At 53.1% G+C, this 23,774-nt stretch overlaps 1 protein-coding gene across 3 annotated transcripts in view; it reads right to left on the bottom strand.

Moving 5' to 3' along the window:
• UBOX5 (U-box domain containing 5) overlaps positions 1–23,771 on the bottom strand; it is a 75,648-nt gene extending 51,877 nt beyond the window's left edge. For 2 of the 3 annotated variants that reach the window (XM_063925330.1, XM_063925329.1), the window contains exon 1: positions 23,648–23,771. The gene's annotated coding sequence lies outside the window, so the exon portion shown is untranslated. Of the gene's footprint in view, positions 1–22,093; positions 22,190–23,647 lie in introns of those variants that run through there. The other variant, XM_063925331.1, reaches the window with a different exon arrangement.
• Positions 23,772–23,774: the final 3 nt, after the last annotated feature.

Here is a 23,774-nt window from a genome sequence, read left to right as displayed (position 1 = left end):
CAGCACAGCCCCTCAGTCACACTGCACCAGCTCCTCTATCCCACCAGCACAGCCCCTCCTCTGCCCCCAGTCACATTGTACCAACTCCTCTATCCCACCAGCACAGCCTCTCCTCTGCCCCCAGTCACATTGTACCAACTCCTCTATCCCACCAGCTCAGCCTCTCTTCTGGTTTCGGTCACAAAGCACCACCTCCTTTATCCCACCAGCACAGCCTCCCCACCTCTACCTTCAGTCACACTGCAACAACTTCTATATCACACCAGTGCAGCCCCTCCTCTGCTTTCATTCACAAAGCACCAGCTCCCTATCCCACCAGCACAGCCCCTCCTCTGTCCTCAGTCACACTGTACCAACTCATCTATCCCACTATAGCAGGCATGTCCAAACTGCGGCCCTCCAGCTGTTGTGAAACTACATATCCCAGCATGCCCTGACACAGTTTTGCTGTCAGAGAATGCTAAAGCTGTGTCATGGCATGCTGGGATGTGTAGTTTCTCAACAGCTGGAGGGCCGCAGTTTGGACATGCCTGCACTATAGCCCCTCCTCTGCCCTCATTCACACTGAACCAGCTCTACTATCCAACCAGCACAGCCCCTCCTCTGCCCCCAGTCACATTAAACCACCTCCTCTATCCCACCAGCACAGCCCCTCCTCTGTCCATCAGTCACACTGCACCAGCTTCTCTATCCCACTAGCACAGCCCCTCCTCTGCCCTCAGTCACACTGCACCAGCTCCTTTATACAACAGCACAGCCCCTCCCTCCCTCTGTCCTCAGTCACACTGCACCAACTCCTCTATCCCACCAGCACAGCACCTCCACTGCCCCTAGTCACATTGTACCAACTCCTCTATCCCACAAGCACAGCACTACCTCCACCCTCAGTCACCCTAAACCAGCTCCTTTATCCACCAGTACAGCCCCTCCTCTACTCTCAGTCACACAGCACCAACTCCTCTCTCCCACCTGCACAGCCTCTCCTCTGCCCTCAGTCACACTGATCCAGCTTCTCTATCCCACCAGCACAGCCCTTCCTCTGCCCCTCAGTCACACTGCACCAGCTCTTCTATCCCACCAGCACAGCCCCTCCTATGCCCCTCAGTCACACTGCACCAGCTCCACTATCCCACCAGCACAGCTCCTTCTCTGCCCTCAGTCACACTGCACCAGCTCCTCTATCCCACCAGCACAGCCCCTCCTCTGCTTTCAGTCACACTGCACCAGCTGCTTTGTCCCACCAGCACAGCCCCTCCTCTACTCTCAGTCACACTGATCCAGCTCCTCTATCCCACCAGCACAGCCCCTCAGTCACACTGCACCAGCTCCTCTATCCCACAAGCACAGCCCCTCCTCTGTCCCCAGTCACATTGAACCAGCTCCTCCCTCCCACCAGCACAGTCCCTCCTCTGCCCTCAGTCACACTGACCAGCTTCTTTAACCCACCAGCACAGCCCTTCCTCTGCCCTCAGTCACACTGCACCAAATCCTCTATCCCACCAGCACAGCCTCCCCACCTCTACCTTCAGTCACACTGCAACAACTTCTATATCACACCAGTGCAGCCCCTCCTCTGCTTTCATTCACAAAGCACCAGCTCCTCTATCCCACCAGCACAGCCCCTCCTCTGTCCTCAGTCACGCTGCACCAACTCCTTTGTCCCACCAGCACAGCCCCTCCTCTGCCCTCAGTCACGCTGCACCAGCTCCTTTGTCCCACCAGCACAGCTCCTCCTCTACTCTCAGTCACACTGATCCAGCTCCTCTATCCCACCAGCACAGTCCCTCAGTCACACTGCACCAGCTCCTCTATCCCACAAGCACAGCCCCTCCTCTGTCCCCAGTCACATTGAACCAGCTCCTCCCTCCCACCAGCACAGTCCCTCCTCTGCCCTCAGTCACACTGACCAGCTTCTTTAACCCACCAGCACAGCCCTTCCTCTGCCCTCAGTCACACTGCACCAAATCCTCTATCCCACCAGCACAGCCTCCCCACCTCCACCTTCAGTCACACTGCAACAACTTCTATATCACACCAGTGCAGCCCCTCCTCTGCTTTCATTCACAAAGCACCAGCTCCTCTATCCCACCAGCACAGCCCCTCCTCTGTCCTCAGTCACGCTGCACCAACTCCTTTGTCCCACCAGCACAGCCTCTCCTCTGCCCCCAGTCACATTGTACCAACTCCTCTATCCCACCAGCACAGCCTCTCCTCTGCCCCCAGTCACATTGTACCAACTCCTCTATCCCACCAGCACAGCCCCTCCTCTGCCCCCAGTCACATTGTACCAACTCCTCTATCCCACCAGCACAGCCTCTCCTCTGCCCCCAGTCACATTGTACCAACTCCTCTATCCCACCAGCTCAGCCTCTCTTCTGGTTTCGGTCACAAAGCACCACCTCCTTTATCCCACCAGCACAGCCTCCCCACCTCTACCTTCAGTCACACTGCAACAACTTCTATATCACACCAGTGCAGCCCCTCCTCTGCTTTCATTCACAAAGCACCAGCTCCCTATCCCACCAGCACAGCCCCTCCTCTGTCCTCAGTCACACTGTACCAACTCATCTATCCCACTATAGCAGGCATGTCCAAACTGCGGCCCTCCAGCTGTTGTGAAACTACATATCCCAGCATGCCCTGACACAGTTTTGCTGTCAGAGAATGCTAAAGCTGTGTCATGGCATGCTGGGATGTGTAGTTTCTCAACAGCTGGAGGGCCGCAGTTTGGACATGCCTGCACTATAGCCCCTCCTCTGCCCTCATTCACACTGAACCAGCTCTACTATCCAACCAGCACAGCCCCTCCTCTGCCCCCAGTCACATTAAACCACCTCCTCTATCCCACCAGCACAGCCCCTCCTCTGTCCATCAGTCACACTGCACCAGCTTCTCTATCCCACTAGCACAGCCCCTCCTCTGCCCTCAGTCACACTGCACCAGCTCCTTTATACAACAGCACAGCCCCTCCCTCCCTCTGTCCTCAGTCACACTGCACCAACTCCTCTATCCCACCAGCACAGCACCTCCACTGCCCCTAGTCACATTGTACCAACTCCTCTATCCCACAAGCACAGCACTACCTCCACCCTCAGTCACCCTAAACCAGCTCCTTTATCCACCAGTACAGCCCCTCCTCTACTCTCAGTCACACAGCACCAACTCCTCTCTCCCACCTGCACAGCCTCTCCTCTGCCCTCAGTCACACTGATCCAGCTTCTCTATCCCACCAGCACAGCCCTTCCTCTGCCCCTCAGTCACACTGCACCAGCTCTTCTATCCCACCAGCACAGCCCCTCCTATGCCCCTCAGTCACACTGCACCAGCTCCACTATCCCACCAGCACAGCTCCTTCTCTGCCCTCAGTCACACTGCACCAGCTCCTCTATCCCACCAGCACAGCCCCTCCTCTGCTTTCAGTCACACTGCACCAGCTGCTTTGTCCCACCAGCACAGCCCCTCCTCTACTCTCAGTCACACTGATCCAGCTCCTCTATCCCACCAGCACAGCCCCTCAGTCACACTGCACCAGCTCCTCTATCCCACAAGCACAGCCCCTCCTCTGTCCCCAGTCACATTGAACCAGCTCCTCCCTCCCACCAGCACAGTCCCTCCTCTGCCCTCAGTCACACTGACCAGCTTCTTTAACCCACCAGCACAGCCCTTCCTCTGCCCTCAGTCACACTGCACCAAATCCTCTATCCCACCAGCACAGCCTCCCCACCTCTACCTTCAGTCACACTGCAACAACTTCTATATCACACCAGTGCAGCCCCTCCTCTGCTTTCATTCACAAAGCACCAGCTCCTCTATCCCACCAGCACAGCCCCTCCTCTGTCCTCAGTCACGCTGCACCAACTCCTTTGTCCCACCAGCACAGCCCCTCCTCTGCCCTCAGTCACGCTGCACCAGCTCCTTTGTCCCACCAGCACAGCTCCTCCTCTACTCTCAGTCACACTGATCCAGCTCCTCTATCCCACCAGCACAGCCCCTCAGTCACACTGCACCAGCTCCTCTATCCCACAAGCACAGCCCCTCCTCTGTCCCCAGTCACATTGAACCAGCTCCTCCCTCCCACCAGCACAGTCCCTCCTCTGCCCTCAGTCACACTGACCAGCTTCTTTAACCCACCAGCACAGCCCTTCCTCTGCCCTCAGTCACACTGCACCAAATCCTCTATCCCACCAGCACAGCCTCCCCACCTCTACCTTCAGTCACACTGCAACAACTTCTATATCACACCAGTGCAGCCCCTCCTCTGCTTTCATTCACAAAGCACCAGCTCCTCTATCCCACCAGCACAGCCCCTCCTCTGTCCTCAGTCACGCTGCACCAACTCCTTTGTCCCACCAGCACAGCCCCTCCTCTGCCCTCAGTCACGCTGCACCAGCTCCTTTGTCCCACCAGCACAGCTCCTCCTCTACTCTCAGTCACACTGATCCAGCTCCTCTATCCCACCAGCACAGCCCCTCAGTCACACTGCACCAGCTCCTCTATCCCACAAGCACAGCCCCTCCTCTGTCCCCAGTCACATTGAACCAGCTCCTCCCTCCCACCAGCACAGTCCCTCCTCTGCCCTCAGTCACACTGACCAGCTTCTTTAACCCACCAGCACAGCCCTTCCTCTGCCCTCAGTCACACTGCACCAAATCCTCTATCCCACCAGCACAGCCTCCCCACCTCCACCTTCAGTCACACTGCAACAACTTCTATATCACACCAGTGCAGCCCCTCCTCTGCTTTCATTCACAAAGCACCAGCTCCTCTATCCCACCAGCACAGCCCCTCCTCTGTCCTCAGTCACGCTGCACCAACTCCTTTGTCCCACCAGCACAGCCTCTCCTCTGCCCCCAGTCACATTGTACCAACTCCTCTATCCCACCAGCACAGCCTCTCCTCTGCCCCCAGTCACATTGTACCAACTCCTCTATCCCACCAGCACAGCCCCTCCTCTGCCCCCAGTCACATTGTACCAACTCCTCTATCCCACCAGCACAGCCTCTCCTCTGCCCCCAGTCACATTGTACCAACTCCTCTATCCCACCAGCTCAGCCTCTCTTCTGGTTTCGGTCACAAAGCACCACCTCCTTTATCCCACCAGCACAGCCCTTCCTCTGCCCCTCAGTCACACTGCACCAGCTCTTCTATCCCACCAGCACAGCCCCTCCTATGCCCCTCAGTCACACTGCACCAGCTCCACTATCCCACTAGCACAGCTCCTTCTCTGCCCTCAGTCACACTGCACCAGCTCCTCTATCCCACCAGCACAGCCCCTCCTCTGCTTTCAGTCACACTGCACCAGCTGCTTTGTCCCACCAGCACAGCCCCTCCTCTACTCTCAGTCACACTGATCCAGCTCCTCTATCCCACCAGCACAGCCCCTCAGTCACACTGCACCAGCTCCTCTATCCCACAAGCACAGTCCCTCCTCTGTCCCCAGTCACATTGAACCAGCTCCTCCCTCCCACCAGCACAGTCCCTCCTCTGCCCTCAGTCACACTGACCAGCTTCTTTAACCCACCAGCACAGCCGTTCCTCTGCCCTCAGTCACACTGCACCAAATCCTCTATCCCACCAGCACAGCCTCCCCACCTCTACCTTCAGTCACACTGCAACAACTTCTATATCACACCAGTGCAGCCCCTCCTCTGCTTTCATTCACAAAGCACCAGCTCCTCTATCCCACCAGCACAGCCCCTCCTCTGCCCTCAGTCACGCTGCACCAGCTCCTTTGTCCCACCAGCACAGCCCCTCCTCTGCCCTCAGTCACGCTGCACCAGCTCCTTTGTCCCACCAGCACAGCTCCTCCTCTACTCTCAGTCACACTGATCCAGCTCCTCTATCCCACCAGCACAGCCCCTCAGTCACACTGCACCAGCTCCTCTATCCCACCAGCACAGCCCCTCCTCTGCCCCCAGTCACATTGTACCAACTCCTCTATCCCACCAGCACAGCCTCTCCTCTGCCCCCAGTCACATTGTACCAACTCCTCTATCCCACCAGCTCAGCCTCTCTTCTGGTTTCGGTCACAAAGCACCACCTCCTTTATCCCACCAGCACAGCCTCCCCACCTCTACCTTCAGTCACACTGCAACAACTTCTATATCACACCAGTGCAGCCCCTCCTCTGCTTTCATTCACAAAGCACCAGCTCCCTATCCCACCAGCACAGCCCCTCCTCTGTCCTCAGTCACACTGTACCAACTCATCTATCCCACTATAGCAGGCATGTCCAAACTGCGGCCCTCCAGCTGTTGTGAAACTACATATCCCAGCATGCCCTGACACAGTTTTGCTGTCAGAGAATGCTAAAGCTGTGTCATGGCATGCTGGGATGTGTAGTTTCTCAACAGCTGGAGGGCCGCAGTTTGGACATGCCTGCACTATAGCCCCTCCTCTGCCCTCATTCACACTGAACCAGCTCTACTATCCAACCAGCACAGCCCCTCCTCTGCCCCCAGTCACATTAAACCACCTCCTCTATCCCACCAGCACAGCCCCTCCTCTGTCCATCAGTCACACTGCACCAGCTTCTCTATCCCACTAGCACAGCCCCTCCTCTGCCCTCAGTCACACTGCACCAGCTCCTTTATACAACAGCACAGCCCCTCCCTCCCTCTGTCCTCAGTCACACTGCACCAACTCCTCTATCCCACCAGCACAGCACCTCCACTGCCCCTAGTCACATTGTACCAACTCCTCTATCCCACAAGCACAGCACTACCTCCACCCTCAGTCACCCTAAACCAGCTCCTTTATCCACCAGTACAGCCCCTCCTCTACTCTCAGTCACACAGCACCAACTCCTCTCTCCCACCTGCACAGCCTCTCCTCTGCCCTCAGTCACACTGATCCAGCTTCTCTATCCCACCAGCACAGCCCTTCCTCTGCCCCTCAGTCACACTGCACCAGCTCTTCTATCCCACCAGCACAGCCCCTCCTATGCCCCTCAGTCACACTGCACCAGCTCCACTATCCCACCAGCACAGCTCCTTCTCTGCCCTCAGTCACACTGCACCAGCTCCTCTATCCCACCAGCACAGCCCCTCCTCTGCTTTCAGTCACACTGCACCAGCTGCTTTGTCCCACCAGCACAGCCCCTCCTCTACTCTCAGTCACACTGATCCAGCTCCTCTATCCCACCAGCACAGCCCCTCAGTCACACTGCACCAGCTCCTCTATCCCACAAGCACAGCCCCTCCTCTGTCCCCAGTCACATTGAACCAGCTCCTCCCTCCCACCAGCACAGTCCCTCCTCTGCCCTCAGTCACACTGACCAGCTTCTTTAACCCACCAGCACAGCCCTTCCTCTGCCCTCAGTCACACTGCACCAAATCCTCTATCCCACCAGCACAGCCTCCCCACCTCTACCTTCAGTCACACTGCAACAACTTCTATATCACACCAGTGCAGCCCCTCCTCTGCTTTCATTCACAAAGCACCAGCTCCTCTATCCCACCAGCACAGCCCCTCCTCTGTCCTCAGTCACGCTGCACCAACTCCTTTGTCCCACCAGCACAGCCCCTCCTCTGCCCTCAGTCACGCTGCACCAGCTCCTTTGTCCCACCAGCACAGCTCCTCCTCTACTCTCAGTCACACTGATCCAGCTCCTCTATCCCACCAGCACAGCCCCTCAGTCACACTGCACCAGCTCCTCTATCCCACAAGCACAGCCCCTCCTCTGTCCCCAGTCACATTGAACCAGCTCCTCCCTCCCACCAGCACAGTCCCTCCTCTGCCCTCAGTCACACTGACCAGCTTCTTTAACCCACCAGCACAGCCCTTCCTCTGCCCTCAGTCACACTGCACCAAATCCTCTATCCCACCAGCACAGCCTCCCCACCTCCACCTTCAGTCACACTGCAACAACTTCTATATCACACCAGTGCAGCCCCTCCTCTGCTTTCATTCACAAAGCACCAGCTCCTCTATCCCACCAGCACAGCCCCTCCTCTGTCCTCAGTCACGCTGCACCAACTCCTTTGTCCCACCAGCACAGCCTCTCCTCTGCCCCCAGTCACATTGTACCAACTCCTCTATCCCACCAGCACAGCCTCTCCTCTGCCCCCAGTCACATTGTACCAACTCCTCTATCCCACCAGCACAGCCCCTCCTCTGCCCCCAGTCACATTGTACCAACTCCTCTATCCCACCAGCACAGCCTCTCCTCTGCCCCCAGTCACATTGTACCAACTCCTCTATCCCACCAGCTCAGCCTCTCTTCTGGTTTCGGTCACAAAGCACCACCTCCTTTATCCCACCAGCACAGCCTCCCCACCTCTACCTTCAGTCACACTGCAACAACTTCTATATCACACCAGTGCAGCCCCTCCTCTGCTTTCATTCACAAAGCACCAGCTCCCTATCCCACCAGCACAGCCCCTCCTCTGTCCTCAGTCACACTGTACCAACTCATCTATCCCACTATAGCAGGCATGTCCAAACTGCGGCCCTCCAGCTGTTGTGAAACTACATATCCCAGCATGCCCTGACACAGTTTTGCTGTCAGAGAATGCTAAAGCTGTGTCATGGCATGCTGGGATGTGTAGTTTCTCAACAGCTGGAGGGCCGCAGTTTGGACATGCCTGCACTATAGCCCCTCCTCTGCCCTCATTCACACTGAACCAGCTCTACTATCCAACCAGCACAGCCCCTCCTCTGCCCCCAGTCACATTAAACCACCTCCTCTATCCCACCAGCACAGCCCCTCCTCTGTCCATCAGTCACACTGCACCAGCTTCTCTATCCCACTAGCACAGCCCCTCCTCTGCCCTCAGTCACACTGCACCAGCTCCTTTATACAACAGCACAGCCCCTCCCTCCCTCTGTCCTCAGTCACACTGCACCAACTCCTCTATCCCACCAGCACAGCACCTCCACTGCCCCTAGTCACATTGTACCAACTCCTCTATCCCACAAGCACAGCACTACCTCCACCCTCAGTCACCCTAAACCAGCTCCTTTATCCACCAGTACAGCCCCTCCTCTACTCTCAGTCACACAGCACCAACTCCTCTCTCCCACCTGCACAGCCTCTCCTCTGCCCTCAGTCACACTGATCCAGCTTCTCTATCCCACCAGCACAGCCCTTCCTCTGCCCCTCAGTCACACTGCACCAGCTCTTCTATCCCACCAGCACAGCCCCTCCTATGCCCCTCAGTCACACTGCACCAGCTCCACTATCCCACTAGCACAGCTCCTTCTCTGCCCTCAGTCACACTGCACCAGCTCCTCTATCCCACCAGCACAGCCCCTCCTCTGCTTTCAGTCACACTGCACCAGCTGCTTTGTCCCACCAGCACAGCCCCTCCTCTACTCTCAGTCACACTGATCCAGCTCCTCTATCCCACCAGCACAGCCCCTCAGTCACACTGCACCAGCTCCTCTATCCCACAAGCACAGCCCCTCCTCTGTCCCCAGTCACATTGAACCAGCTCCTCCCTCCCACCAGCACAGTCCCTCCTCTGCCCTCAGTCACACTGACCAGCTTCTTTAACCCACCAGCACAGCCCTTCCTCTGCCCTCAGTCACACTGCACCAAATCCTCTATCCCCCCAGCACAGCCTCCCCACCTCTACCTTCAGTCACACTGCAACAACTTCTATATCACACCAGTGCAGCCCCTCCTCTGCTTTCATTCACAAAGCACCAGCTCCTCTATCCCACCAGCACAGCCCCTCCTCTGCCCTCAGTCACGCTGCACCAGCTCCTTTGTCCCACCAGCACAGCCCCTCCTCTGCCCTCAGTCACGCTGCACCAGCTCCTTTGTCCCACCAGCACAGCTCCTCCTCTACTCTCAGTCACACTGATCCAGCTCCTCTATCCCACCAGCACAGCCCCTCAGTCACACTGCACCAACTCCTCTATCCCACCAGCACAGCCCCTCCTCTGCCCCCAGTCACATTGTACCAACTCCTCTATCCCACCAGCACAGCCCCTCCTCTGCCCCCAGTCACATTGTACCAACTCCTCTATCCCACCAGCACAGCCCCTCCTCTGTCCTCAGTCACGCTGCACCAACTCCTTTGTCCCACCAGCACAGCCTCTCCTCTGCCCCCAGTCACATTGTACCAACTCCTCTATCCCACCAGCACAGCCTCTCCTCTGCCCCCAGTCACATTGTACCAACTCCTCTATCCCACCAGCACAGCCCCTCCTCTGCCCCCAGTCACATTGTACCAACTCCTCTATCCCACCAGCACAGCCCCTCCTCTGCCCCCAGTCACATTGTACCAACTCCTCTATCCCACCAGCACAGCCCCTCCTCTGCCCCCAGTCACATTGTACCAACTCCTCTATCCCACCAGCACAGCCTCTCCTCTGCCCCCAGTCACATTGTACCAACTCCTCTATCCCACCAGCTCAGCCTCTCTTCTGGTTTCGGTCACAAAGCACCACCTCCTTTATCCCACCAGCACAGCCTCCCCACCTCTACCTTCAGTCACACTGCAACAACTTCTATATCACACCAGTGCAGCCCCTCCTCTGCTTTCATTCACAAAGCACCAGCTCCTCTATCCCACCAGCACAGCCCCTCCTCTGTCCTCAGTCACACTGTACCAACTCATCTATCCCACTATAGCAGGCATGTCCAAACTGCGGCCCTCCAGCTGTTGTGAAACTACATATCCCAGCATGCCCTGACAGTTTTGCTGTCAGAGAATGCTAAAGCTGTGTCATGGCATGCTGGGATGTGTAGTTTCTCAACAGCTGGAGGGCCGCAGTTTGGACATGCCTGCACTATAGCCCCTCCTCTGCCCTCATTCACACTGAACCAGCTCTACTATCCAACCAGCACAGCCCCTCCTCTGCCCCCAGTCACATTAAACCACCTCCTCTATCCCACCAGCACAGCCCCTCCTCTGTCCATCAGTCACACTGCACCAGCTTCTCTATCCCACTAGCACAGCCCCTCCTCTGCCCTCAGTCACACTGCACCAGCTCCTTTATACAACAGCACAGCCCCTCCCTCCCTCTGTCCTCAGTCACACTGCACCAACTCCTCTATCCCACCAGCACAGCCCCTCCTCTGTCCTCAGTCACATTGTACCAACTCCTCTATCCCACCAGCACAGCCTCTCCTCTGCCCCCAGTCACATTGTACCAACTCCTCTATCCCACCAGCACAGCCCCTCCTCTGTCCTCAGTCACACTGTACCAACTCATCTATCCCACCAGCACAGCCCCTCCTCTGTCCATCAGTCACACTGCACCAGCTTCTCTATCCCACTAGCACAGCCCCTCCTCTGCACCCAGTCACATTGTACCAACTCCTCTATCCCACCAGCACAGCCTCTCTTCTGGTTTCGGTCACAAAGCACCACCTCCTTTATCCAACCAGCACAGCCCCTCCTCTAATCTCAATCACATTGCATCAGCTCCTCTATTCCACCAGCACAGCCCACCCCCCTCTGCCCTCAGTCACACTGCACCAACTCCTCTATCCCACCAGCACAGCCCCTCCTCTGTCCCTAGTCACATTGTACCAACTCCTCTATCCCACCAGCACAGCCCCTCAGTCACACTGCACCAGCTACTCTATTCCACGAGCACAGCCCCTCCTCTGCCCTGTCACACTGCACCAGCTTCTCTATCCCATCAGCACAGCCCCTCCTCTGCCCTCAGTCACACTACACCAACTCCTCTATCCCACCAGGACAGCCCCGCCTCTGCCCTCAGTCACACTGCACCAACTCCTCTATCCCACCAGCACAGCCCTTGTCACACTGCACCAGCTACTCTATTCCACGAGCACAGCCACTCCTCTGCCTTGTCACACTGCACCAGCTACTCTATTCCACGAGCACAGCCACTCCTCTGCCCTCAGTCACACTACACCAACTCCTCTATCCCACCAGGACAGACCCTCCTCAGCACTCAGTCACACTGCACCAACTTCTATATCTCACCAGCACAGCCCCTCCTCTGCCCTCAGTCACACTGCACCAGCTCAGAGCTCTTCCTGCCTAATAACATTCCAGTGCGGATATGTCACTCATATGAGGAGAGAAAGATAGAACAGATATGGCAAATGGGACTGATAGAGAGACAGAAAAGTCACCGAGGAGGAAATAAGGAAGACGTGTCACAGCGGTTGCAATATTACAATGATAGAGATTTATTGATACTACCTAAAATTTACTCTATACCCCTGGACCCTCTAAGTCTGGGATCTCTTCCCGCTCATCACTCCCTTGAATTGTTTAAAATAAGAATTTACTTACCGATAATTCTATTTCTCGTAGTCCGTAGTGGATGCTGGGAACTCCGTAAGGACCATGGGGAATAGCGGCTCCGCAGGAGACTGGGCACAAAAAGAAAAGCTTTAGGACTACCTGGTGTGCACTGGCTCCTCCCCCTATGACCCTCCTCCAAGCCTCAGTTAGGATACTGTGCCCGGACGAGCGTACACAATAAGGAAGGATTTTGAATCCCGGGTAAGACTCATACCAGCCACACCAATCACACCGTACAACTTGTGATATGAACCCAGTTAACAGCATGATAACAGAGGAGCCTCTGGATAGATGGCTCACAACAACAATAACCCGATTTGTTAACAATAACTATGTACAAGTATTGCAGATAATCCGCACTTGGGATGGGCGCCCAGCATCCACTACGGACTACGAGAAATAGAATTATCGGTAAGTAAATTCTTATTTTCTCTGACGTCCTAGTGGATGCTGGGAACTCCGTAAGGACCACGGGGATTATACCAAAGCTCCCAAACGGGCGGGAGAGTGCGGATGACTCTGCAGCACCGAGTGAGAAAACTCCAGGTCCTCCTCAGCCAGAGTGTCAAATTTGTAAAATTTTACAAAAGTATTTGACCCTGACCAAGTAGCAGCTCGGCAGAGTTGTAAAGCCGAGACCCCTCGGGCAGCCGCCCAAGATGAGCCCACCTTCCTTGTGGAGTGGGCTTTTACAGATTTTGGCTGTGGCAGGCCTGCCACAGGATGCGCAAGCTGAATTGTACTACAAATCCAGAGAGCAATAGTCTGCTTAGAAGCAGGAGCACCCAGCTTGTTGGATGCGTACAGGATAAATAGCGAGTCAGATTTTCTGACTCCAGCCGTCCTGGAAACATATATTTTCAGGGCCCTGACAACGTCCAGCAACTTGGAGTCCTCCAAGTCCTTAGTAGCCGCAGGTACCACAATAGGCTGGTTCAGATGAAACGCTGAAACCACCTTTGGGAGAAATTGAGGACGAGTCCTCAATTCTGCCCTGTCCGTATGAAAAATCAGGTAAGGGCTTTTACAGGATAAAGCCGCCAATTCGGACACACGCCTGGCTGAAGCCAGGGCCAACAACATGACCACTTTCCATGTGAGATATTTTAATTCCACAGTGTTGAGTGGTTCAAACCAATGTGATTTTAGGAAATCCAAAACAACATTCAGATCCCAGGGTGCCACTGGAGGCACAAAAGGAGGCTGTATATGTAGCACTCCCTTAACAAACGTCTGGACTTCAGGCACTGAAGCCAGTTCTCTCTGAAAGAAAATCGACAGGGCCGAAATCTGGACCTTAATGGATCCTAACTTTACGCCCATAGACACTCCTGCTTGCAGGAAATGCAGGAATCGACCCAATTGAAATTCCTCCGTCGGGGCCTTTTTGGCCTCGCACCACGCCACATATTTCCGCCAGATGCGGTGATAATGCTTTGCGGTTACATCCTTTCTGGCTTTTATCAAAGTAGGGATGACTTCGTCTGGAATGCCTTTTTCCTTTAGGATCCGGCGTTCAACCGCCATGCCGTCAAACGCAGCCGCGGTAAGTCATGGAACAGACAGGGTCCCTGCTGGAGCAGGTCCCTTCTCAGAGGTAGAGGCCACGGGTCCTCTGTGAGCATCTCTTGAAGTTCCGGGTACCAAGTCCTTCTTGGACAATCCGGAGCCACGAGAATAGATCTTACTCCTCCCCGCCGTATAATTCTCAGCACCTTGGGTATGAGAGGCAGAGGAGGGAACACATACACTGACTGGTACACCCACGGTGTTACCAGAGCGTCCACAGCTATTGCTTGAGGGTCCCTTGACCTGGCGCAATACCTGTCCAGTTTTTTGTTGAGGCGGGACGCCATCATGTCCACCTTTGGTTTTTCCCAACGGTTTATCATCATGTGGAAGACTTCTGGGTGAAGTCCCCACTCTCCCGGGTGGAGGTTGTGCCTGCTGAGGAAGTCTGCTTCCCAGTTGTCCACTCCCGGAATGAACACTGCCGACAGTGCTATCACATGATTTTCCGCCCAGCGAAGAATCCTTGCAGCTTCTGCCATTGCCCTCCTGCTTCTTGTGCCGCCCTGTCTGTTTACGTGGGCGACTGCCGTGATGTTGTCCGACTGGATCAGCACCGGCTGACCTTGAAGCAGAGGTCTTGCTTGGCTTAGAGCATTGTAAATGGCTCTTAACTCCAGGATATTTATGTGAAGTGATGTCTCCAGGCTTGACCACAAGCCCTGGAAGTTTCTTCCCTGTGTGACTGCTCCCCAGCCTCGCAGGCTGGCATCCGTGGTCACCAGAACCCAGTCCTGAATGCCGAATCTGCGGCCCCCTAGAAGATGAGCACTCTGCAACCACCACAGGAGAGACACCCTTGTCCTTGGGGACAGGGTTATTCGCTGATGCATCTGAAGATGCGATCCGGACCATTTGTCCAGCAGGTCCCACTGGAATGTTCTTGCGTGGAATCTGCCGAATGGGATTGCTTCGTAGGAAGCTACCATTTTTCCCAGGACCCTTGTGCATTGGTGCACTGATACTTGGCCTGGTTTTAGGAGGTTTCTGACTAGCTCGGATAACTCTCTGGCTTTCTCTTCCGGGAGAAACACCTTTTTCTGGACTGTGTCCAGGATCATCCCTAGGAACAGAAGACGGGTCGTCGGGATCAGCTTGCGATTTTGGGATATTGAGAATCCACCCGTGCTGCCGCAGCACTACTTGAGATAGTGCTACTCCGACTACCAACTGTTCCTTGGATCTTGCCCTTATCAGGAGATCGTCCAAGTAAGGGATAATTAAAACTCCCTTCCTTCGAAGGAGTATCATCATTTCGGCCATTACTTTGGTAAAGACCCGGGGCGCCGTGGACAATCCAAACGGCAGCGTCTGAAACTGATAGTGGCAGTTCTGTACCACAAACCTGAGGTACCCTTGGTGAGAAGGGTAAATTGGGACATGGAGGTAAGCATCCTTGATGTCCAGAGACACCATATAATCCCCTTCTTCCAGGTTCGCGATCACCGCTCTGAGTGACTCCATCTTGAATTTGAACCTCTGTATGTAAGTGTTCAAAGATTTTAGATTTAAAATAGGTCTCACCGAGCCATCCGGCTTCGGTACCACAAACAGCGTGGAATAATACCCCTTTCCCTGTTGCAGGAGGGGTACCTTGATTATCACCTGCTGTGAATACAGCTTGTGAATGGCTTCCAATACCGCCTCCCTGTCGGAGGGAGACGTCGGTAAGGCAGACTTTAGGAAACGGCGTGGGGGAGACGTCTCGAATTCCAATTTGTACCCCTGAGATACCACCTGAAGGATCCAGGGGTCCACTTGTGAGTGAGCCCACTGCGCGCTGAAATTCTTGAGACGGGCCCCCACCGTGCCTGAGTCCGCTTGTAGAGCCCCAGCGTCATGCTGAGGACTTGGCAGAAGCGGGAGAGGGCTTCTGTTCCTGGGAACTGGCTGTTTGCTGCAGCCTTTTTCCTCTCCCTCTGCCACGGGGCAGAAATGAGGAGCCTTTCGCCCGCTTGCCCTTATGGGGCCGAAAGGACTGCGCCTGATAATACGGCGTCTTTTTATGTTGAGAGGCTACCTGGGGTAAAAATGTGGATTTCCCAGCAGTTGCCGTGGATACCAGGTCCGATAGACCTACCCCAAATAACTCCTCCCCTTTATAAGGCAATACTTCCATATGCCTTTTGGAATCAGCATCACCTGACCACTGCCGCGTCCATAACCCTCTTCTGGCAGATATGGACAGCGCACTTACTCTTGATGCCAGTCGGCAAATATCCCTCTGTGCATCACGCATATATAAAAATGCATCTTTTAAATGCTCTATAGTCAGTAATATACTGTCCCTATCCAGGGTATCAATATTTTCAGTCAGGGAATCCGACCAAGCCACCCCAGCACTGCACATCCAGGCTGAGGCGATTGCTGGTCGCAGTATAACACCCGTGTGAGTGTATATACATTTTAGGATATTCTCCTGCTTTCTGTCAGCAGGTTTCTTAAGGGCGGCCGTATCCGGAGACTGTAGTGCCACCTGTTTTGACAAGCGTGTGAGCGCTTTATCCACCCTAGGAGGTGTTTCCCAACGTGCCCTATCCTCTGGCGGGAAGGGGTATGATGCCAATAACTTTTTAGGAATTATCAGTTTTTTATCGGGAGAAACCCACGCTTCATCACACACTTCATTTAATTCCTCAGATGCAGGAAAAACTACAGGTAGTTTTTTCTCACCAAACATAATACCCTTTTTAGTGGTACTTGTACTATCAGAAATGTGTAAAACATTTTTCATTGCCTCAATCATGTAACGTGTGGCCCTACTGGAAGTCACATTCGTCTCTTCATCGTCAACACTGGAGTCAGTATCCGTGTCGGCGTCTGTATCTGCCATCTGAGGTAGCGGGCGTTTTAGAGCCCCCGATGGTCTTTGAGACGCCTGGACAGGCACCAGCTGAGTAGCCGGCTGTCTTATGTCATCAACCGTCTTTTGTAAAGAGCTGACACTTTCACGTAAATCCTTCCATAAGCTCATCCACTCAGGTGTCGACTCCCTAGGGGGTGACATCACCATTACAGGCAATTGCTCCGCCTCCACATCATTTTCCTCTTCATACATGTCGACACAGTCGTACAGACACACAGCACACACACAGGGAATGCTCTGATAGAGGACAGGACCCCACTAGCCCTTTGGGGAGACAGAGGGAGAGTATGCCAGCACACACCAGAGCGCTATATATATGTTGGGATAACACCAACAGAGTGTTTTTCCCTTTATGTGTATATTATACTGCGCCTAATTAGTGCCCCCCCCCCCCCCCCCTCTTGTTTTACCCTTTCTGTAGTGCAGGACTGCAGGGGAGAGTCAGGGAGACGTCCTTCCAGCGGAGCTGTGAGGGAAAATGGCGCCAGTGTGCTGATGAGATAGGCTCCGCCCCCTTCTCGGCGGACTTTTCTCCTGCTTTTTTTAGGAATCTGGCAGGGGTTAATATACATCCATATAGCCCTGGGGGTTATATGTGATGTAATTTAGCCAGCCAAGGTGTTTATATTGCTGCTCAGGGCGCCCCCCCCCCCCAGCGCCCTGCACCCATCAGTGACCGGAGCGTGTGGTGCATGAGGAGCAATGGCGCACAGCTGCAGTGCTGTGCGCTATCTTGGTGAAGACTGATGTCTTCTGCCGCCGATTTTCCGGACCTCTTCTTGCTTCTGACTCTGTAAGGGGGCCGGCGGCGCGGCTCTGGGACCGGACTCCGAGGCTGGGCCTGTGTTCGGTCCCTCTGGAGCTAATGGTGTCCAGTAGCCTAAGAAGCCCAAGCTGGCTGCAAGCAGGCAGGTTCGCTTCTTCTCCCCTTAGTCCCTCGATGCAGTGAGCCTGTTGCCAGCAGGTCTCACTGAAAATAAAAAACCTAAAACTAACTTTTCCTAAAAAGCTCAGGAGAGCCTCCTAGATTGCACCCAGCTCGGTCGGGCACAAAAATCTAACTGAGGCTTGGAGGAGGGTCATAGGGGGAGGAGCCAGTGCACACCAGGTAGTCCTAAAGCTTTTCTTTTTGTGCCCAGTCTCCTGCGGAGCCGCTATTCCCCATGGTCCTTACGGAGTTCCCAGCATCCACTAGGACGTCAGAGAAAATAAAAATATATATAAAATGCCAAACTATATTGAGTTTGTAACGTTCTCTGGAAGACATACAGCTATAAACCTAATATGGACACTCATATCTGTACACTATATGTAGATGCATTTCCTGTTAGACACTCATATCTGTACACTATATGTAGATGCATTTCCTGTTAGACACTCACTCCTAAAGAACATACAGTATCTACATGTGTCTCTAAATCATACGGGCGTGGATTAATAGATCAACACTGCTATGGTCGCCAGTCAATAGGTCAACACCAAAATGTTGACATGCATTAGGTCGACAGGTGCAAAATGTGGACATGGCAATAGTCGACACAAGTTTATTGGGGGTGGGCAAACGTTATATATTTCATGTTACGTGACCACCATTACTACAAAGCGTCCCCTCGCAGACTCGCTTCGGGCAAGGTGGCTCTGCTTCGCTCACTACATGTATTTCCAAAAGATGGATAGTAAATCAAGCGAATGCTGGGAAACGTTTGAAAAACCCCAAATAACATGCGTCGACCATTTATGTACCAACCTTTTGTGCCTGTCAACCATATGGTGTAGACCTATAGACTGTCGACCAATGCACTGTCGATCTATCATCCGGATACCAAATCATACATGGACACTACCACCTATAGGGGTATATGCAATTGCGGTCGAATTCCCGAAATTGTCGAATTTCGGGAATTTTTCGCCAAAAAAAAAAAAATAGTCAATGCAATTCAGTGCTTTCCGTCAAAAAAACGGACTTTCAAAATTCGACTTTTTGAAATTCGACTTTTGTCAAATTCGACTTTTCTGCAATGATACAAGTGCTGCAATTCGACCAAAGTGTATTCAATTCAAGTTTGGAAATTCGACAACAGTGCTTTTAGACAGTAAATTCGTCATTTTCAATCCGCCACACTTTGGAGGGTGAAACCAATAAAAAAAAATTAAAACATGTTTTTTTTGGTGTTTTTTTTTTGGTAAGAGCATATCTATTTATATTAGAAGGGATTAGGTACTTGGTTTGTCTTTTTTGGAGGCACAAGTATTATTTATATATTTTTAAAAATATTTTTATTTTAATTTTTTATTTTTTTTATAGCTGGAACGGTAAAATAAAGGAAAAAAATGGCGTGGGGTCCCCCCTCCAAAGCATAACCAGCCTCGGGCTCTTCGAGCTGGTCCTGGTTCTAAAAATGCGGGGGGAAAATTGACAGGGGATCCCCCGTATTTTTAAAACCAGCACCGGGCTCTGCGCCTGGTGCTGGCGCAAAAAATACGGGGGACAAAAAGAGTAGGGGTCCCCCGTATTTTTTACACCAGCATCGGGCTCCACTAGCTGGACAGATAATGCCACAGCTGGGGGTCACTTTTATACAGTGCCCTGCGGCCGTGGCATTAAATATCCAACTAGTCACCCCTGGCCGGGGTACCCTGGGGGAGTGGGGACCCTATCAATCAAGGGGTCCCCCCCCCCCAGCCACCCAAGGGCCAGGGGTGAAGCCCGAGGCTGTCCCCCCCATCCAAGGGCTGCGGATGGGAGGCTGATAGCCTTGAGAAAAATGTCAGAATATTGTTTTTTCCAGTAGTACTACAAGTCCCAGCAAGCTGGTACTTGGAGAACCACAAGTACCAGCATGCGGGAGAAAAACGGGCCCGCTGGTACCTGTAGTACTACTGGGGAAAAAATACCCAAATAAAAACAGGACACACACACCGTGACAAGTACAACTTTATTACATACTGCCGACACACATACTTACCTATGTTGACACGCCGACTGCCACAGTCTCCGACGATCCGAGGGTACCTGTGAAAAAATTATACTCACCTTCCAGCGTCCAGAGATAAATCCACGTCCAGAGTATAATCCAGGTACTTGGCAAAATAACAAAACGCAAAAACCTGTGCCAGCGGACTGAAAGGGGTCCCATATTGACACATGAGACCCCTTTCCCCGAATGCAGAGACCTCTCCGTGACAGCTGTCACTGAAAGGTCTCTTCAGCCAATCAGCGAGTGCAACGTCCTTGCACTCTGCTGATTGGCTCTGCGCGTCTGAGCTCAGACAGCGCATCGCAAAGCCTCTCCATTATATTCAATGGTGGGAACCTTGCGGTTAGCGTTGGGGTCACCCGCCGGTCAGCGGCTGACCGCGGGTAACCCCCCCGCTGACGGCAAAGTTCCCACCATTGAATATAATGGAGAGAGCTGTGCGATGCGCTGTCACAGCACAGACAGCGCACAGCCAATCAGGTGAGCGCCACGTAGTAGCGCTTCCTGATTGGCTGAAGGGACCTCAGTGACAGGAGTCACGTGGGGTCCCGGCACATTCGGGGAAAGGGGTCTCATGTGTCAATATGGGACCCCTTTCAGTCCGCTGGCACGGGTTTTTGCATTTTGTTATTTTGCCAAGTACCTGGATTATACTCTGGACGTGGATTTATCTCTGGACGCTGGAAGGTGAGTATAATTTTTTCACAGGTACCCTCGGATCGTCGGAGACTGTGGCAGTCGGCGTGTCAACATAGGTAAGTATGTGTGTGTCGGCAGTATGTAATAAAGTTGTACTTGTCACGGTGTGTGTGTGTTGATTTTATTTGGTTATTTTTTTCCCAGTAGTACTACAGGTACCAGCGGGCCCGTTTTTCTCCTGCATGCTGGTACTTGTGGTTCTCCAAGTACCAGCTTGCGGGGGAGGCTTGCTGGGACTTGTAGTACTACTGGAAAAAACAATATTCTGACATTTTTCTCAAGGCTATCAGCCTCCCATCCGCAGCCCTTGGATGGGGGGGGGGACAGCCTTGGGCTTCACCCCTGGCCCTTGGGTGGCTGGGGGGGGGGGGACCCCTTGATTGAAGGGGTCCCCACTCCCCCAGGGTACCCCGGCCAGGGGTGACTAGTTGGATATTTAATGCCACGGCCGCAGGGCACTGTATAAAAGTGACCCCCGGCTGTGGCATTATCTGTCCAGCTAGTGGAGCCCGATGCTGGTGTAAAAAATACGGGGGACCCCTACTCTTTTTGTCCCCCGTATTTTTTGCACCAGCACCAGGTGCAGAGCCCAGTGCTGGTTTTAAAAATACGGGGGATCCCCTGTCAATTTTCCCCCCGCATTTTTAGAACCAGGACCAGCTCGAAGAGCCCGAGGCTGGTTATGCTTTGGAGGGGGGACCCCACGCCATTTTTCCCCCGGGTTTTTCCCGTTTTTTCCCGTTTTTTTAATTCGCGGCAAAATCCGGCAAATCGGACGTTTTTCGCCCGCGGGAATGTCGAATCCGTTTTTCATTGAATATGGTGAATTCCGGCAGCCACCTGCCGGAATTCACCTGTCGAATTGTGTCGAATTAAAAAAACGGCGATAATTTGCCGCGATTCGCCCGCAATTGCATATACCCCATAGAATATACAGTCTACATGTAGCTCTAGATCATATAGGAACACCAGTATAGAATATAAAGTGTGTGTGTGTACACATGTATCTCTACATTAGTATTTTAGACCCATCATTTGCTGGGTTGATACTGTACTTGGCATTATAGGAATGCCCGCCATTCTTTCTCTCTCTGTGTGCTCCTTAACTTTATGGGAGGAATTCAAGTGCTCCGTGCGCCCACTAGATGGAACCCGACGGAGCAATTCAAGTGTTGCTCAGTTTGGTCGTGCACAGCCGCCAGAACTGTCATTACGGTTATGTTGCTCCGCTATTTTGACAGGCTGGTAACTAGTACCTATATAATTTTCTTACGGCTGACATTGTCCCACGTTTGTTGTATCCCCCCCTCCGTGCCTGTCACCCTTTTAACCCATCTCTCTCTGTGTCACTCATGTCCTAGCCCCTACCTGGCTCTCTTCGACGCCGAACACATACTGGGCAGATGTATTTTTACCCCGTGATTAATAGCTGAACTTTGATGCACCCAGCCCCGCTAAATCTGTCCACGCATTTTAAATCCTCCAACATCTCAACAGGGTTTGGCCAAGGAAGGCACTTTCTGGCTTACTCCTTACTCTAAATCAGACCCATGTAGAAAGACCTACAGTATATAAGGCAGACCTCCTCACTCCGACAGCACATACGTCTACAGGAAGCATACATTATATACTGCAGCGAACATCATATGCATAGCATATCACACATATAATATCTTACCAAGCAGTGATTACACAGTCTATTTTTACACTTTAACATAGGAGAAACCTGCAGAGAAATTACTTACTTCTCATACAGTCCCATTTACAGATGTTACCGCAGGAATATTTTAGCAGCGGGGACCAGATTTCGCCCTCCGTTGCGCCAGGTCTATTCTGAGGAATGGTGGCGGAACAACACTATCGCTGCAAATAGTGATGCAGGGTGATAAACAGATCCCATCGGTACAAGCAGCTACAGGTGGTCAGAGAACAGTGGCTCGCATCTATAGGACATATAGCAGCACACAGGCAGACATAGGAACTAACGGAGCATAAATCATAAAATTGTACTACGCCTCACAATTGTAGCTTATACAGTATATAGTTATATGGACACTCGCACAAAATGTACAGCGTACAGGCAGGTATAGGTGTCAGGGACTCTGACAACTAAAGAATATACAGTGTATAGGTAGACACAGACAGACGGTTGAGGCTAGATCCAAGTGGCCTAAGGGACCTTTTCCGTCAGGGGGAGGAGCCACGACCCAAGGGGGAGGAGCTAGGCCAGCGGGACAGTTGCTCTACTATCCCCGCCACCAACTATTACCTTTAGTAATTAGGTGGCGAGTGGAGCGGAGCCACCGAGCCCGAAGTGTGGCGAGCGAAGCGAGCCTGCAAGGGTACTTTTCGGGTACCCTGTTCGGCCGTAGCTCCTCCCCCTGGTGACGTATCTACTCCCCTAGGTACGTCACAAGGTCCCTTCTCCCACTCCGATATAGAACCAACCAAAGACAGACAGGGACCATGACAACTACACAATACACAGTATAGAGGCTGGCAGGGTCCCAGACACCTATAGAAAATATAGTGTAGAAGCAGATATATTCTTGACACCTATAGAATATACAGTATATAAGGAAGCTATGACCCCAACACCTATAGACTATACAGATGGGGCAGGCCCTGACATTTGTAGAATACAGAGATCCAGGAAGGCAGGGAGCCTGACACCTATATACAGGCAGCAGGGTCCCTGACACATATATTATATAAATGCTATTATATGCGTGCTGGGTCCATGCCACCTACAGAATATACATTATGTAGGCTGATTTAGGCAAGCCAGGTCCCTGATACCAATAGGATATACAGTATACAGGCAGACGCATGCGAGCAGTGTGTCTGACACCTATATATAATACAGGTGGACAGGTTCCAAGACACCTATATAAAATACAGACAGATATAGGCTGACAGTGTCCCAGATACATATATGATCTACAGTATACAGGCCAGAAGGGACCCTGACACCTGTAGAATACACACTGTACAGGGTCCCTTACACCTATAGAACGGACAGTATACAGGCAGGAAGCCTGACACCTATAGAATACATGTCATACAGGCAGAGAGAAGCATGCAGGGTGCCTGGCACCTATGGATTATACAGTATACAGGCAGTTACAGGTAAGCAGGAACTCAAGCACCTATATAATGAACCCCATACTGTATACAGGCGGGCAGGGGTCCCTGGCACCTATAGAATGCCGTATACAGACGGTCAGGGGGCCCCGCACCCACAGCATACACTGTACACCGGCTGACACAGAGGCACACACGCTCTCCTCTCACCGTACCTGCTCTGGGGAGAGACACAAGCTCCGGCACCGGCTGATGACGCAGGGAATGTCAGGCTGCAGCTACTGGGGGCGTGTCCCGGAAGTGGAGGGGCTGGGACATGCTGCCACCACAGCGCCGCGCTTC

The sequence above is a fragment of the Pseudophryne corroboree genome, chromosome 1 (assembly GCF_028390025.1).
Source record: "Pseudophryne corroboree isolate aPseCor3 chromosome 1, aPseCor3.hap2, whole genome shotgun sequence".
Classification (NCBI taxonomy): domain Eukaryota; kingdom Metazoa; phylum Chordata; class Amphibia; order Anura; family Myobatrachidae; genus Pseudophryne; species Pseudophryne corroboree.
The sequence above is the reverse complement of the archived record's forward strand: the minus strand, read 5'-3'. Positions and strand labels throughout refer to the sequence as shown.